We start from the raw sequence: 15934 nt of genomic DNA, 5'->3' as shown, positions 1-15934 counted from the left end.
CGGGGCTAACTGATGCCTCTCGTGCTAAATTAAAACTTCCTTTAGGAAGCCTCAACACTGCAGAGAAGCCTGTCACTGAGGAGGCAGAGGTTTTATGAAGAGCCACAGACCCTTTGAGAACAGAAACCACTTCTCCACTACCCTGTGTCCAATCCTTCACCCTGTTGAAATGCTTCCCTGAGGCTCAAATCCAGACCGAAGCAGAGAGCAAAGGGGACTTGCTAGTGGGACCCACACGAGTGGCTTTTGGGACTCTTGCTTCCCTCATCCCTCTGTCGTAGAAGGCAAAAAGCCAAGCTGTGTCAGGGAGGTGCGCTCCCATCAACAGAGAGCCAGCCTGTTAAGCTCCATCACACCCCCACCTCCCTAGCTCCTCCCTCAACTTTTGGAAGGAATTTGGTGTAGCAAAAAATAAGGGGCTCTGAATCTCCAGACTGCCACTGACCTGCTGGGTAATCTCCCACAGCCTCAGTTTCTTCATCTATAAATTAGAGATGATCCTGATGCCAGTTTCATGGAAGCATCAAAAGATGAATTAAAACAGTGCTTGTACGGCGGCGGGGGGGGGGGGGGGGGGGGGGGGCACCCGGGTGGCTCAGTCGGTTGGCGTCCGACTTCAGCTCAGGTCATGATCTCACTGTTTGTGAGTTCGAGCCCCACGTCAGGCTCTGGGCTGACAGCTCAGAGCCTGGGGCTTGCTTCGGATTCTGTGTCTCCCTCTCTCTCTCTGTCCCTCCCCACCTCTCTCTCCCTCTCTCTGTCTCTCTTCTCTCTCAGTGATAAATAAACATTTAAAAAAAAATTTTTTACATAGTGCTTATAAAAGACCTAGCACATTGTCTGAACACCCTAGAGCTTAAAGTATGTTTATTTCCCCTCCAAAAACACAATCAGTGTGACATAGTAAGAAATATATTTGGTCTCTGCTCTCATTTCCTAGCACACAGCTTCTAAAACCCTTGGAATTTCCAAAGTGGTAAGTGTCTTGTTGTCTACTAATAAGACTACCAGTAGCTAGGGGCTCCTGAACAGCCTCAGGCTGAGGGCGGGGAGCCAGGGGAGCCAAGCTTGTAATCTCAGGGTTAGAACTGTCAGCCCCACCTGACTGGAGGCTGACTTCCTCACCAATGGCCATGATCTAATCAAGTATGCCCACATAAAGAAGCCTCCATACAAATCCCCAACAACGGGATTCAGGGAACTTCCAATTAGTGAACACAGGGAAGTATGCAGGGGATGCAGGGGGCGGGGCAGAGAGAAGGGGTGGTCAGTGCACCCGGGAAGGGCACGGGCACGGAAGAGCCCCGTGCCCCTCCCCCATCCCTCACCCCATGTATCCCTTCCATCTAGCTGCTCCTGACTTGTATCCTTTTGTAACAAACTGGTCATCTAGCAAATACATGGTTTTCCCAAGTTCTGTGAGCCGTTCTAAGCAAATTACTGAATCCAAGGAGGGAGTCCTGGGAACCTTCGACCTCTAGCTCGTTGGTCAGAAGCGCAGGTGGCCATCTGGCCTTGCAACTGGCATCTTAAGTAGAGGGGTGGTGCGGTCTTGCAGGACTGAGCCCTTAACCGCGGGGACTGACACTAACTCACGGCACATGGCATCACGACCAACTGAATTGGAGGACACCCACTTGGGTGTCTGCAGAGATCTGGAAAACTGGTGGGTACAGGGGCAAGAAGTGTGTTTCTTCCTTTGAAGCAATCGCTGGATTGTGCAGGGACTGAGGTCACGCACCGGGGCCTGCCTGGCCAGGAGAGTGATCCCGCTTGTGGCGGCAGTGGCTGAGGCTGTGACACGGCTGCAGCGGGAGACCCTCCTCCTGCCCGCTCCCCACGGCTTCCTCTTCACAAGACAGCCAAGCGAAGCCCTCGCTGCCAGGGCCGGTTCCCTCTGGCTTCCTCGGAGCCACCGCCTCTCCCTGCCGGCCCCTGGGCGCCAGGGCTTGGTGGAGCCCCATATTCTGGGTCCTGACATCGCGTCTTCCTCCCTCCGCAAGCTCTCTTCAAACCACCCTCACCCAGCTGCCGTCAGCCGCCACCGGCCTCACCCTCCAGTTACTGGGGAGTTACTCCTGTGTGGCTGCTGGTGTATGAATGTGACCCTGTCACTTCCGTGTCCAGGCATCACGTGCCTGGCTTCCCTCAGGAGAGCGTCAACTCCTGGACCACGGAATCCGCCGCATTCTCTTTACTTCGGTCCCTCCTCCTGCCCTGTGCTCGCTCCGTGCTCCTGAATCCTGAGCGACTCTCGGCAGCTCCTCCTTAACACTGGAACCAGGTGGGTTCTGTCCTGTGGGAGGCAAGAGCAGTCCAGGGGGCGGAGCATGGCCAAAGTCCAATGTCATGGGTCAGAGGCACACAAACCACCGAGCCACTGACAGACAGACGGGCACGTGCACCTCAGACCTCCTCCTTCAACTCAACTCAGATGCCCCCTCCCTCCGAGAGTCCTCTTCAGGCCCCCCTTGCTAAGGCATGAGCGCCTCATGCCTCGGCTGTGCTGTCACAGAACCAGGGTTGATGTTGGACCTAAGTAGCACCTGGCAGAGCAGAAACTCCAAATGGACTCTGGCCAAAGGGCTGGATCAGGCTGATCAGGCCGAACTAAGGCTGATCCTTAGTTCCTGGATCCAGGGGCGGGGAGAAGAGTGGGGGAGAAGTTTCCAGAAGAGTCGCGTGTCTGGGGTACTGGGTGTGGTCGCTTAGGGGGCTCAGGACGGCAGCTGTTTCCCCGCTGCTGTGAAATGCTTCCACCGTTTTAACTTCCTGGTCCTACATGGTGTGTGATGGCAAGTATCAGCTCCAAACAGACTGTGCTTCCCACAGGACACTGGGGATCGTGTCTTATACTCTTTGACACGCCTGTCTCCCCACGAGACTTTGAGACCCTTGAGGGCAGGGACAGTCTTTTATCTCCGCATCCGCAGAGCCCCCACGGGGTACCTGGTTCCTTAAAAGTGCTCACTAAATCTGGCAGGCACGCAGCAGGCACTCGCCTCTCCTGAGCTGTCGGCTGCACCCTGGAGAGAGGCATTTACTCTCCTGCAACCAGCAAAGAGAGGCCCAAGGCCCCGTGTGGGGAGTCCCCCTGGCGGGACAAGAAAGGTAAACGTGACAAAGACACCGAGGGACGCCCTCTCAGGGGAGCAGGTGACACACACCCACTGGAGGCTGGCTCTCCACACTGGAAGTACCAGAAACCCCAAGGTCAAGGTGACACTGTCTCCAACCCCAACACCTGGGGACATCTGGACATTCGGCCTCCATTCTGCAGACATTCCTCCTCTGCAGGCTGGTAACAGCACAGTCCCCTCAGGGAGCCGAGGGGCTTGGGAATGTGGCACCCCACAGCCGGCTCCCGGAACGCAGTTGGGCAGGCAGGACTGCCGGGGCCCCACTTCCCAGAGCAAATGGCACAGGAGGGAAAGTGGTGCCGGGGCCCGAGGGCTAAGTGAAAGGGAAAGCCCACGAGCTGGAGAGGGGAGCTGGGGCCAGAACACATGGGATTTTTCAGGTCACACCCCAACCAGCTCTCCTCTCGCACCATCCAGGAGAAGAAAGAGACACAGAGCCCGTGGCTGTCGGGGTGGAACAGGGAGTCAACTGGCAGCATTACTGAGTGCTGAGCGTGAGCCTCTGGCTGCTGAGCTCACCCAGACCCGCCACTCTCAGCGTGAGCAAGGACTTAAGGCCAGAAGCCTGTCGTGGTTCCGGCCTGCCACATGGCTGTCAACCCAAAACGCCTGTACCCCACAGGCTCATCGCAAGCCTGGGTTGTGCTGCCCAGTCGGGGCCTCCCCTTGGCAGCAGGTCAGTCCTGCAACTCCACTTCATCCAGTCATCTGTAAAGCACCTACTATGTGCCAGGGTGACCTCTCACGGCACCGCAGCACACCCCCCTTCGGTACCCACGGTGAGGGATTCACCAACGTGACTTCAGTGCAGTGCTGGGACGGGGGTCCTGCCCAAATCCTAGCCACTCAGTGGAGTACTACCAACCCAGACAGCGCATGTTGGCCTCCTCCCAGCGGCCAGGCCCAGATCCTGCTCACGCTTTGTCATCGCCAACTTCTGATAACTGATGGGACCAATTTCAAACTGGGTGTGCCCCATCTACCCCCCTTTGAATCACAGAATTATCAATTTTGTGTTCATAATAGCACTGTTGCCTAGACCCCCCCCCCCTCCATATTAGAGGTCATGGTCAGCCATAACCAGCCCCAACTGGACTCAAATCCCATACCCTCCCCACCAAAATACACTGGAATAGGGTTGCTGACTATACCCTGGGGCCCAGCACAGCTGGGTCCATTTCCCCTAGACCCGAGCTCACCTTTCCCTAGCTTTCTTCCTGTTCTCTGCTGGCACGGCCCTGGAAATTCAGAATGCCTAAACAGCTGCACCTACCACCGGTGGGTCCCTGGGCTCTAATGGGGGGGTGGGGGGCACTCAAGCCACCCCACCACGTGCAAGTCAGGAATGTGGAGCCCAGGGTGGCACAACACTTGCCTGCACGTTTCCTGAAGAGTTAAGATCGTACAGTAGCCGGTATTCAGCACAGATGGTTGGGGAAATAGTATGGCACCAAACTCTCCCTTTCTAGAAGCTACACGTGAGCAGAGGGGGTCAAGGTGCAAATGAGCTCCAAGGAAAACACTCCTGATTCACAGCATCTGCGCTCCCGGGTGGCTCTGGCCAGCCCACCGAGTTAGAGACGGTGCTCTGATCTTTGAGACATAAGCCACTGCATACAGGTTGTCTTGGGGTCCCAACACGTCAGAAGAGGAGGCCAGGAGGCCACAATGCTGGGCTTTTTCTTACTGGAAACTGCTTGCTCACTGAAGCCCACTGGGTCTGCTCAACACGGGATGCCCTGGAAGAGTACACCAAGCTCTTCTCGTGGATGACAGCTTTATGCAATAATCGTGAGCGGTGCTCTAAATATTCTCTCCTCTGTTCCCTTTCTCCTTTCTTTGTAAAAGGTAACACATTTCCAAGAAGTCTGGATTCCTGGAAAGGGACTCCACCAGGGCTGAGAACTGCAAATCTATTTGCTTCCCAAGAGGGGCCAGGGGTCCACAGATTAGCATTCCCAAACACTTCTAATGGCTTGTCCCTGGTTGATTCCTGCTGCCCAAAACCTTCCCGAACTCTCCGCCTGGACTTCATCTCTTGCCCTCCCGGTGCTCTCCTAATTAATCTCACCCGGGGGGTGGGGAGGCAGCGGGGAGCTTTTCCTCACCACCATCCTCGTTTCTCTGCAGTCTTGCTCAGTTTCTTCCAACCTCACTTCCGCTGGCTGTCTCCCCCATTTCGTTGGCTTTCTCTCCCTGCCTCTCCCTTCGGTCATTCATCTCCTCTCCGGCCAGCGGATTTGTGCACTCTGAAATCACAGTTGGCGGCTTCAGACAGAATGCCCCATTTCTCTAAAGCAGAAGCCTCCAAGAACCCAGTGAGTCAGTGTTTCTGAAGGCCATCCAGCCCTCGGCAACCTCCCGCGGACAGTTATCGGGGGAGTTACAGGACTAAAGGTGCACTTTTTGCTAAGAGATTCACTCACATTTGTCTTTGAGGTGTCACAGGCTGGGCCCCAAACCTGTCCCTGCCCCAGAAGTCCTCAGAGGCCACCTCTCCATCACTGGTCCAGCCCACCTCCGCACAACGACCTGGGCACAGCGCTTTTTCCAGAGAAGAGGTTGTTGCGGAGCAGACATTCACGTCTGCCGTGTGAGTACCAACTACAGGCGGTGGGTGACCTGTGTCTGCAAGAGGCTGAGCAGGTCCCGTGGGCCTGGTTTCAGCACAAAGGTGGGAACCTGTAACAACCAAGGCCCGAGACCTCAAAGGTAAAGACAAGAGTCTAATATCGCTGATTCCCTAGGAAGGAAACGTGCAAATGGCTGGCAGGAAAACAGGGTCAGGCTGAGGCTGGATGAGGCAGTGCAAACCCTCATTTACCCGCATGACACGGATCTCCCTCAGACCAGTCCACGTGGCGCTGCTGGCTGACTCCCCGTGCCTGGTCCCTGCATCTCTTTGTCGTGTTAAAAAGGAAACAGCGGGCTCAAAATGGAGTCACTGGTGCTAACCCCCCCACCAGCAAACCAAGATGTAATGCATAACCCAACAGCACTTTCGGTCCCCACACATAGGACTTTTAACCAGACAACCTGCAGTTCCTGGTCAGCATTAGGAAGCAATCCACTGATAGACACCTTTTACCCTGGCCTAAAACAGTGCATTTTTTTTTTTTGCTAGTAATTTCCTTTTCTCCATTCCACTCTGCCTTTAAAAACCCTTCTTCCCTGCTGCTCCTCGGAGCTCCCTTCTATTTGCTAGCCGGGATGCTGCCCTACTCATGAATCACCGAACATCAAAGCCAAGTAGATCCTCAAATTTACTCAGCCAAATTTCTGTTATTCAACAGATTTGGGGCCAGCGCCAGGACTGAAGAAGACTTTCAACAGTTTGGGGCACAAAGAGAAACACAAGCATGGTACCCTGGGAACCCTCTGAGTTTACGATCTTTCTTGTCATCTCCAAGGGCCGGAGTCAGCTCCCTCTTGTATCTGAGCTCTGCCCTCTTTGCACAGAGCTCCTGATCTAATTGGGTTTTCAGTTCCCAATTCCCAAGTTTTTGAGTGTGAAACCCCAGCGCTTAATTCTGTCCCAAGATTCATGTGGGAACCTTTGGTGGCAAGTAGGTAACTCCAAAGCATGTGGGGCCCCGGGGCCACAGTCCCCATTTGCTGAGGTCTGCTGGTTCAGACCTCTCCCCAGTCCAAGGCTCCACAGGAAGTGCCACGGGTGCACGCGGGGCCTGCTACTGGCCAGTCCATGGTAACTTCAAAACCCCAGCCCTGCGTTCTGCCCTCAGACTCCAACCGGGAATTGCTGGTGTTTTCGTCCGGAGTTTCCCGTTTGTTTGAAATCCTTCCCCCGATTTCACGCTGGGAACTGCTGATAGCAGCTGCCGTTCTCCTCGTGTGTGGAATCTGTCCACCATCCCCATTCTTTGAGGTCCACAGGTCCAATCCTTTCCCCAGACCCTAGTTCTTGGGTTACTGCTGAGGTCCACAGTTTCGTTTCCGCAGTCACTGCTGGCTTCTGCTAATGTGCATGGGAGGTAAAGGCTAATTGCTAATGGGGATCTCAGAGGCCAAAGAGCCACAACATTGGTGGGCACGAGCTGAGCTTTTAAAAGCTGTTAGAGCGCTCCACACCCAACCCAAAGGCTCCCCTGTGAGGATAAACTGGTCACGGAACTGGTCAGATTGACAGGAGGCAACCTGCCAACCTCAAAAAATGTCCACGTCATGAGGTGTATGATGAAACCACACAATCCCCCACCTCAAGGCCCATCCCCCTTAGGCACTGATGGGACTCCGAGAAACCCAAAATTTAGACTAAAAAAATGATAATCATAAACAAATACAATTGACCCTTGAGCAACACAGGCTTGACTAATACTCGGGTACTGTACAGTACAGTATTGTAAAAGGATCTTCTGACTTCCCTGATAACGTTTTCTTTTCTCTAGCCTACTTTACTGTAAAAATAGGCTATATGATACATATCAGATACAAAATACATGTTCATCGATGTTTTATGTTATTGATAAGGCTTCCAGTGATCAACAGACTATTAGTAGTTGCGTTCTGGGGAAGTCAAAACTTATATGCAGGTTTATAGCTGCAAAGTAGGTCATCACCACTAACCCCTGCATTGTTCAGGGTCAACTGTAATAATAAAAATGGGACACCTGCTTATTTTATGTCTAAAACCTGTCATCTCAGATGCTATAAATACCTACACAAATGGGAAAATCTTACTAAAGGCAACTAAGAGCTACAATGGCCTTATTGGTACATTCCAGTTGGACAAGATCTTTTTACTTAAGAAGAATGCTTGGAAATCAGGGATCCCATAGCAAGCAAACAGAATGGGATATCTATCTTAATTGGTACGTAGAAGCTTCCAAAAGGCTTCAAGAGTCTGAAGCAACTTCATTAAAGAATTCATTGTGAAAGGCTAATGAAAATTTAAAGACACAAGATCATAAACAAACGTCCACCAAATCATTAGCTTTGCAGCTACAAGGCCAGCACATAAAATGACGCCTGGGCCTCCCACATCACACTCTCCTAGGGGACCCTCAGCAAACCACTGGCCCAGAAATCAATGTGTTAGTTGTAATCAACTGGGACACTCTAAAGGAGATTGTTCTCCAAGGCCCTATGCAAATTTTTTAACCACCAACTCCAGAGGCCCCCTATCCACCCCTGTATGGGCTCCTCCCCAAATTGACAGGATGCTGAGGGATTTTCTGGTAAACTGCTATGTTATTCCCTCAATAGTTAAGGAAAACTAAAATTGAAATTAATGAAAATCCTTGCCAAATTCTAGTAAATATCAAAGCTCTGTTTAATTGGTTTAAACTATAAGCACTTACAAATCAAGAATTTCTTTTTATTTAAAAAAAAATTTTTTTAATGTTTTTTATTTATCTTTGAGAATGAGAGTGAGAGAGAGCATGAGCAGGGGAGGGGCAGAGAGAGAGGGAGACACAGAATCCAAAGCAGGCTCCAGGCTCCAAGCTGTCAGCACAGAGCCCGACGTGGGGCTCGAACCCACGAACTGCGGGATCATGACCTGAGATGAAGTCGGACACTTTAACCGACTGAGCCACCCAGGTGCCTCACAAATCAAGTATTTCTAAATCTCAGAAATACAACAGAAACTAACCCAACTGCTTTTCAGACTCACATGATGTGGAAAGAGGCTCAGTATTAAATCTAGTTTAAGTTTGTTGGTTTAATTAATATAGACATGTCTTACAGTTATCAGTATCTAATTTAATACTTTTATCCCACCCACGTTTATAATCAAATAAGTTCATGTTACCTCTATTACAAAATTTGTCAACATGAAAAAGAGCTTGGTACAATGGCTGACTTTGTCTAATGTCTCACAAAGTTTTTGCGGGGAATTTGAAAATAGTTGTTAAGAACAAGTAAACGGGGGGCGCCAGGGTGGCTCAGTGGGTTCAGCATCTGACTTCAGCTCAGGTCATGATCTCATGGTTTGTGAGTTTGAGCCCCACGTCGGGCTCTGTGCTGACAGCTCAGAGACTGGAGCCTGCTTCGAATTCTGTGTCTCCCTCTCTCTCTGCCTCTCCCCCGCTGACTCTCTTCTCTCTCTCTCTCAAAATAAATAAATAAACTTAAAAAAAAAACAAGTAAACTGAACACATGTAAGTAGGATAAAAATGTTTTAGGTAGATTGTTTAAATAGTTCCCCTTTATCTTTTTGGTAACCTGAAACCTTAAAGTTTTGCTAATATATAATGAATGAGTTAAGCTAAATTCACTGAATATCCAGATCATTCCAGATAAGATAAACATACTGAAACATTACTTACTGAAAACAGACTTATCCGTATTTTGCTTTCTTATACAGAGGAACCAAAGATATTTGAGTCCATTAGCAAATGTGTTTTATGCACACTGAAAATTTTTCTCTGAAAAAAGCACATTTCTAGAAATCATAAAGAGTATTCATAAGCCTGCCAATTCACAGAATGCTAATGTAAAAGACAGTTCACAATTGTTTACTCCCTAGTTAAGGTTCCTAAGGGTTAAGAATTCTAATTAACATATGTGATTAGCCGAAGCAATTTTGAAAAAGAAGAAAAAAGCTGGAGGTTATCACTCTCTTTCATTTCAAACTATACTACAAAGCTACAGTAACCAGAATAGTATGGTACTGGTACAAAAACAGACACAAAGATCAGTGGAATAGAATAGAGAACCCAGAAATAAAACCACACTTACATAGTCACTTAATCCATGACAAAGGAGGCAAGAATATACAATGAGGAAAAGACAGTCTCTTCAATAAATGGTGCTGGAAAACAGATAGCAACATGAAAAAGAATGAAACTGGGTCACTCTCTTACACCATATATAAAAATAAATGCAAAATGGATTAGAGACTTGAATTTGAGATCTGAAGCCATAAAACTGCTAGAAGAAAACAGGCAGTAAGCTCTCTGACATCAGTCTTAGCAATATTGTTTTTGGACCAGTCTCCTCAGGCAAGGGCAATAAAGGTTAGAATACACAAATGTGATCACATCAAAATAAAAAACTCTTGCACAGCAAAGGAAACCAAGAATGAAACAAAGAGGCAACCTCCTAAACGGGAGAAAGGTATTTGCAAATCATACATCCAATGAGAGGTTAATATCCAAAATATATAAAGAACTTACACAACTTAATATCAAAAAAAATATGATTAAAAACTGGGCAGAGGACCTGATGACATTTTTCCAGAGAAGACATACAGATGGCCAGCAAGCACATGAAAATATGCTCAACATCACCCATCATCAGGGAAATGCAAATAAAAACCGCCTTACACCTGTCAGATCAGCTATTATAAGGAAGATAAAAAAATATATATAACGAGCGTTGGCAAGGACATGGAAAAAAGGGAACCCTTGTGCACTGTTGGTGGAAATGTAAATTGGTGCAGCCATAGGAAAAGCAATATGGAGGTTCCTCACAAAATTAAAAATAGAACTACCCTACAATCCAGCAATTCTACTTCTAGGTATCTGTCTGAAGAAAACAAAATCACAGACTGGAAGAGATACATGTTACCCCTATGTTCACTGCAGCACTATTTACAAAAACCAAATTATGGAAGCAACCTAAGGATCCATTAATAGATGAATGGGTAAAGAAAATGTGCTGTGTGTGTGTGTGTGTGTGTGTGTGTGTGTGCGCGCGCACATGTAATATAATAGTCCACCATGAAAAGAAAAATCTTGCCATTTACAACAACATGGATGGATCTACAGGGTATTATGCTAAGTGAAATAGGTCAGAGAAAGACAAATACCACATAGTGTGGATTTCACTTATATGCGGAATCTAAAACAAAACAAAAAACAGAAAGAGACTCAATAGATACATAAATACAGAGAACAAACTGTTGGGTTACCAGAGAGGGGAATAAGAAGTACAAACTTCCAGTTATGAAATAAGTTAGTCATTGGAACGTTATGTACAACATGGCAAATATAGTCAATAATATTCTAATAACTTTGCATGGTGACAGATGTAACTAGACCGATCACGGGGATTATTTCCAATGTATAAAAATACTGAATCACTACAACAGACACCTAAAACTAATAGGATATTGTATGCCAAATATATAGACACATATATATTTAAAGCCACTAGAAACAGTAAGGGAAACACCTCCATATGCAAGAAATTAGAATGTGTGCTTTCAGTAAAAGAAGGCATGAGGAATGGAAATGCATTTTTGTTGAGGGAAAAGAAAGTAATTTTGCCCTAAAGCAAGGCTGGTGATTTAACAGAGGAAAAACAAAGGACAGAATCTGAATGTAAAAAACAAAGTTAGAGAAGGTTGGTGGAAAAGGAATCTTTGAAAAGGAATTTTAATGTGTGGTCCAGCTGGCTGATACTAAAATGAATTTATTTAAAAATGAGTTTTAATATTGAAAGTACACTGGGGCAAAATTAAAATTGGGCTTTGCTCTGTGTTAAAAAGACAGAGGTCTTCTTAGATTATTGGTCTGCTCTTAGTAAGAAACTGTAAACCAAGGTTTTTCTTTACCTTTCATATAATCTGTCAAGTAAAACATTCTATATTCTGTCTTTATCAGGTCTTTGATTACCTAGGGGAAAAAACAGAGTCTTTTCAATATTAAAACAGCTAAAGCTTTTTACAACTAACTTTCTGTATTTTCCAACAGTTTTTAGTTGTTACTTTTTAATTGTTACTTTGGTGAAATGAATAACCAAGTATTATTTCACAGAGACCCATGCTCTTATTTGACCAAGCATCCAAACCTTTTGCTATTTTTGACAAACTTCCCAAAAATAAAATTCTTTTTAAAGATTTTTTTAATGTTTATTTCTGATACAGAGCATGAATGGGGGAGGGGCAGAGAGGGAGACACAGAATCAGAAGCAGGCTCCGGGCTCCGAGCCATCAGCACAGAGCCCGATGCGGGGCTCGAACTCACAAACCGTGAGATCATGACCTGAGCCGAAGTCAGACGCTCAACCGACTGAGCCACCCAGGTGCCTCAAAAATAAAATTCTTTTTGACTTTGAACTAACTTTGGGATTCTTCCAAAAGATCCAGGGACATCTCAAATGATTTGTTCTCTCTCCTTACAAAAAGAAAGATCTTAAACCAATTAGGCTTATTTAGTATGATAAATTACGTGGGAAACATTGTCAAATAGGGGAGAGTAAACCTTCTTAGATCATATTTGTGTGGATACAGGCTATTGATAGAGGTGCCCCAGAAATTGTATTAAACTCCTAAAGATCTATCATGTCCTAACAGAATGTAAACACAATTCCACTCCTTATCTCAAAATGTTGTAGGTTACAAAAATAACCAAATTTCCTTGTCAAATGCATCATAACAAATTCTCATCAGACCTTTAACCATAGCCATTTTTAAGTCTTATCATTTACAGGCAGTTACTGTTTTACTCAGATGCTTTACAAAAGCTTCCCGCAAATGTGTTTCATTTCAGGGACGTTCACGCAAAGGCATCTGACAAACACTCTACAATACAGGTTTCTGATCACTTCGATACGGGTTCTGACAACAGACCCCACCACTGGACAGAATAGGAATTTACAGAACACTAATGGAGAAACTGGTAGCTTCATAAAACTTTGCACAGAAGATTAAGACCAACAAGAATTAATTACACGGAACTGAATGACCTGAGGAAGACGATTATAATTTTTATGACTTCTTGTTTAACACACTGCTGGTTCTCTAATGTTTTGCTTTTCCAGATTTTAGGAAATCCTCATCTCTCGTTTGTTAAGCTGCCAACAATTTGGTTAAGATATACCTTTGTGAACAACAACAAAAAAATCTACTTTTTCTCCACACCGATCCCTCCAGAATTCCAAACCCCTTCAGTATTCCTTTCATGACAAAATAATTAGGTGTTTACACAAGTTCAATAAGAATCGGTTCTCCTTTTAACGGAACACAATTACAAACATTGGTTATGTTACCAAAGCTTTGACTGGAAACGTCCTATTTCAGAGAGAGAGAGAGATACATAGACTCAGATACGACCAGACCATTTTAAGGAATTAAGGTCGACTTTACAGACCAAATAAAGCCCCTTGAAAACAAAAATCGGCCTGTTCCCTTGCTTACAATGTTCCAGCAAAGCAATCTTTAAAAAAGAGCTTAATGCAGTCAAGCACTATTCCTGCTGCACTTATGTAAATAATTAGGCAAAGTTTAATGCAAACAAATTAGCTTTACTATAAAAAATGAAAGTAATTGTAGAGAGAAGAAATTATGATTACACCTTTATCTATATTTGTTTCTAATCCTCTTAATTGTCTTTGAGGTTCTGTCATATAGCTGAATTCTTCCAGTTTCCTCAAAAATCTGGCTATGACTCTCCAAACTAACATTTCCAATTTTCTCCCACCCTTGGGACCTGGGAGTCAGTAAAGACAAAGACGATCCTTGAATGTCCTTGGAAGGCACCAATACCGGGTTCCCTTAACTGCCCACATGACAGCCACGTTTCACGGACTTAACCCTTGGATATGCATCTCACAGCTGAAGAAGGCGCCAGATGCCACGTGGTCCCGTACAAACGCCGGAGACCTCCAAATTCAACAGCCTAGGACGAGGGGCAGCCGACATCAAGGTAGACAGCTTCCTCCCGAGACGCCAGATCAAGACGTCACACTTGAAGCAAACATGACACCCTTTCTTCTTCCCGTTCTTTCCTTGACACTGGGACGGGCCCGGAAAGATTAACACCCTCAATCCAGGTATCTCGGGCCATTGTGAAGTGTGGGGGGAAGCCTCTGGAAGTTAGAACTTTTTGTTTCAGGCTCAGAGAAAACTTAACCGACCCGCCGAAGTCCCTGTGAATTAATGCATTCCCAGTGCCACCTTAGTAGGAAACAGTCTGTGCCCCCAGAGGATCTGTCGGTTTCAGTGGTGGTTGCTACTCTCCTTGGACCTATGAACGCCTTGATGGCTGGCACAGAGCCGGGCATTGTCGCTCAGGTTATCTGACTGTGCCTCTAACTTCTTGCAAATGAACAAAGACACTTCACTGGTTGACTCCTCTTGGCTTTACATCATTGAGTTAGAAAGGAATCGCCAGGAGGCATTCATGACTCAGGGTTTGCCTCCTTTGGCAAGGCCATATGTTCCCTAGTTAGGAGTAAATGTAAATGAGAATACAATCAGAAACCTTTCCTTACGTCTTGAAAATATTGCAGAATCCATTGCTAACACAGTAGATGCCCAAAAAATATCCTTACTCTCAAGCCAACGTCGTTGTCGATAACAGAACAGTCCTTGATGGCCTTTTAGCTGAGCGAGGAGTTATCTGTGCCGCGGCCAACACCACCTGGCCGCGCCGGGATTGACACTCCTGGGGAAGTTGAAACTCTGTGAACTAAGATCACTGAGCCAGCCAATTAGCATAAAAAGGTGATTCCCTCAATGAGGTCTTTCTCTGGCTTATCTGATTTTGATTAGTTTGGGTCTTAGGGACTGTGGCCCTGAAGTACCCTCCAAACACTGGAAATTATCCTACTGACAATAATCATGATAATCTCCCTGGTGCGCTGTATCCTCTCAAAAGCTTTTAATGCCTGTCCATCGCCACTAACTACCAAGCAAATGACCTCCCTGAGACCAGAACGTCAGAAAAGGAATGAAGAATATGGCCAACTTAAAAATCGCGAACCTGTGGTCGTGGCCCAGGGGTATCACGGGGACAAAGCAAGAAACGTCACGACCCGTGAATCACCACACGGAGGATCCACAGAAGCCGTAAGAACTACGGAGCGATCGCGGAGAACGGGGCTTGGCCTTACATCTTGATCACCTCTCTGTCAGGCTGAGTCTGATCGAAAGGGAGCAATTACTAAAAATTAGACGGCAAGGCCAAAACGGGGTGGCTTGGCCTAAGCCCCAAAGTCAGCAAACCAAGACTTAATATGAAATCTAACTGCAGCTTCCACCCACCTGGAATGTGACTTTTAACCAGCCAACCTGGGATTTCCTGGTCAGCATTAACAGGTAATCCTCTGACGGACCCCTTCTGTTTCCCTTAGAAGGGCAAAATAATGGCCTAAAATCATGCATTCTTGGGGCGCCCGGGTGACTCAGTCGGTGAAGCGTCAGACTTCGGCTCAGGTCATGATCTCGCAGTTTGTGGGTTCGAGCCCCGTGTTGGGCTCTGTGCCGACAGCTCGGAGCCTGGAGCCTGCTTCAGATTCTGTCTCTCTCTCTCTCTCTCTCTCTCTCTGCCCATCCCTCACCTTGGGCGCATGCGTGGTCGCTCTCAAAAATAAATAAAACATAAAAAAAAAATGTTAACACAATGCATTCTTTGCTAATAATTTCCTTTTTTCTGTTCCCTCCCTGCCTCTAAAAAACTTTCTTTCCTGCAGCTCATTGGAGCTAGATGGGATACTGCCTGATTCATGAATCACTGAACAAAGCCAATCTGATCCTTACATTTATTCAGCTGAGGGGCGCCTGGATGACTCAGTGGATGAAGCGTCCGACTCTTGATTTCGGCTCAGGTCATGATCTCGCGATTCCTAAGTTTGAGCCCCACGTCGGGCTCTGTGCTGACAACTCGGAGGCTGGAGCCTGCTTCTGATTCTGTGTCTCTCCCTTTCTCTCTGCCCTCCACCCCCACTAGCACTCTCTCTCTCTCTCTCTCTCTCTCTTTCTCTCTCTCAAAAATAAACATTTAAATAAATAAATTTATTCAGCTGAACTTTTGTTAATTACTGGCCTGAGAGCTTTTTTGGGGGGCAGGCCAAGTGCCCACGGGACTGAGCACCCCAGGAGCACCTTG

General features: G+C 47.0%; 1 protein-coding gene across 10 annotated transcripts in view; it reads right to left on the bottom strand.

Annotated features, from left to right (window-relative positions):
- Positions 1-15934, bottom strand: part of NTRK3 (neurotrophic receptor tyrosine kinase 3) — a 551343-nt gene that overhangs the window by 328874 nt on the left and 206535 nt on the right. The window contains exon 1 of one of the 10 annotated variants that reach the window (XM_047863607.1): positions 11659-11680. The exons of the other annotated variants lie outside the window; for them this stretch is intronic. The gene's annotated coding sequence lies outside the window, so the exon portion shown is untranslated. Of the gene's footprint in view, positions 1-11658; positions 11681-15934 lie in introns of those variants that run through there. 10 annotated transcript variants of the gene reach the window in all.

This window comes from Prionailurus viverrinus, chromosome B3 (assembly GCF_022837055.1).
Source record: "Prionailurus viverrinus isolate Anna chromosome B3, UM_Priviv_1.0, whole genome shotgun sequence".
Lineage (NCBI taxonomy): Eukaryota > Metazoa > Chordata > Mammalia > Carnivora > Felidae > Prionailurus > Prionailurus viverrinus.
This window is presented reverse-complemented; position numbering and strand designations above follow the sequence as displayed.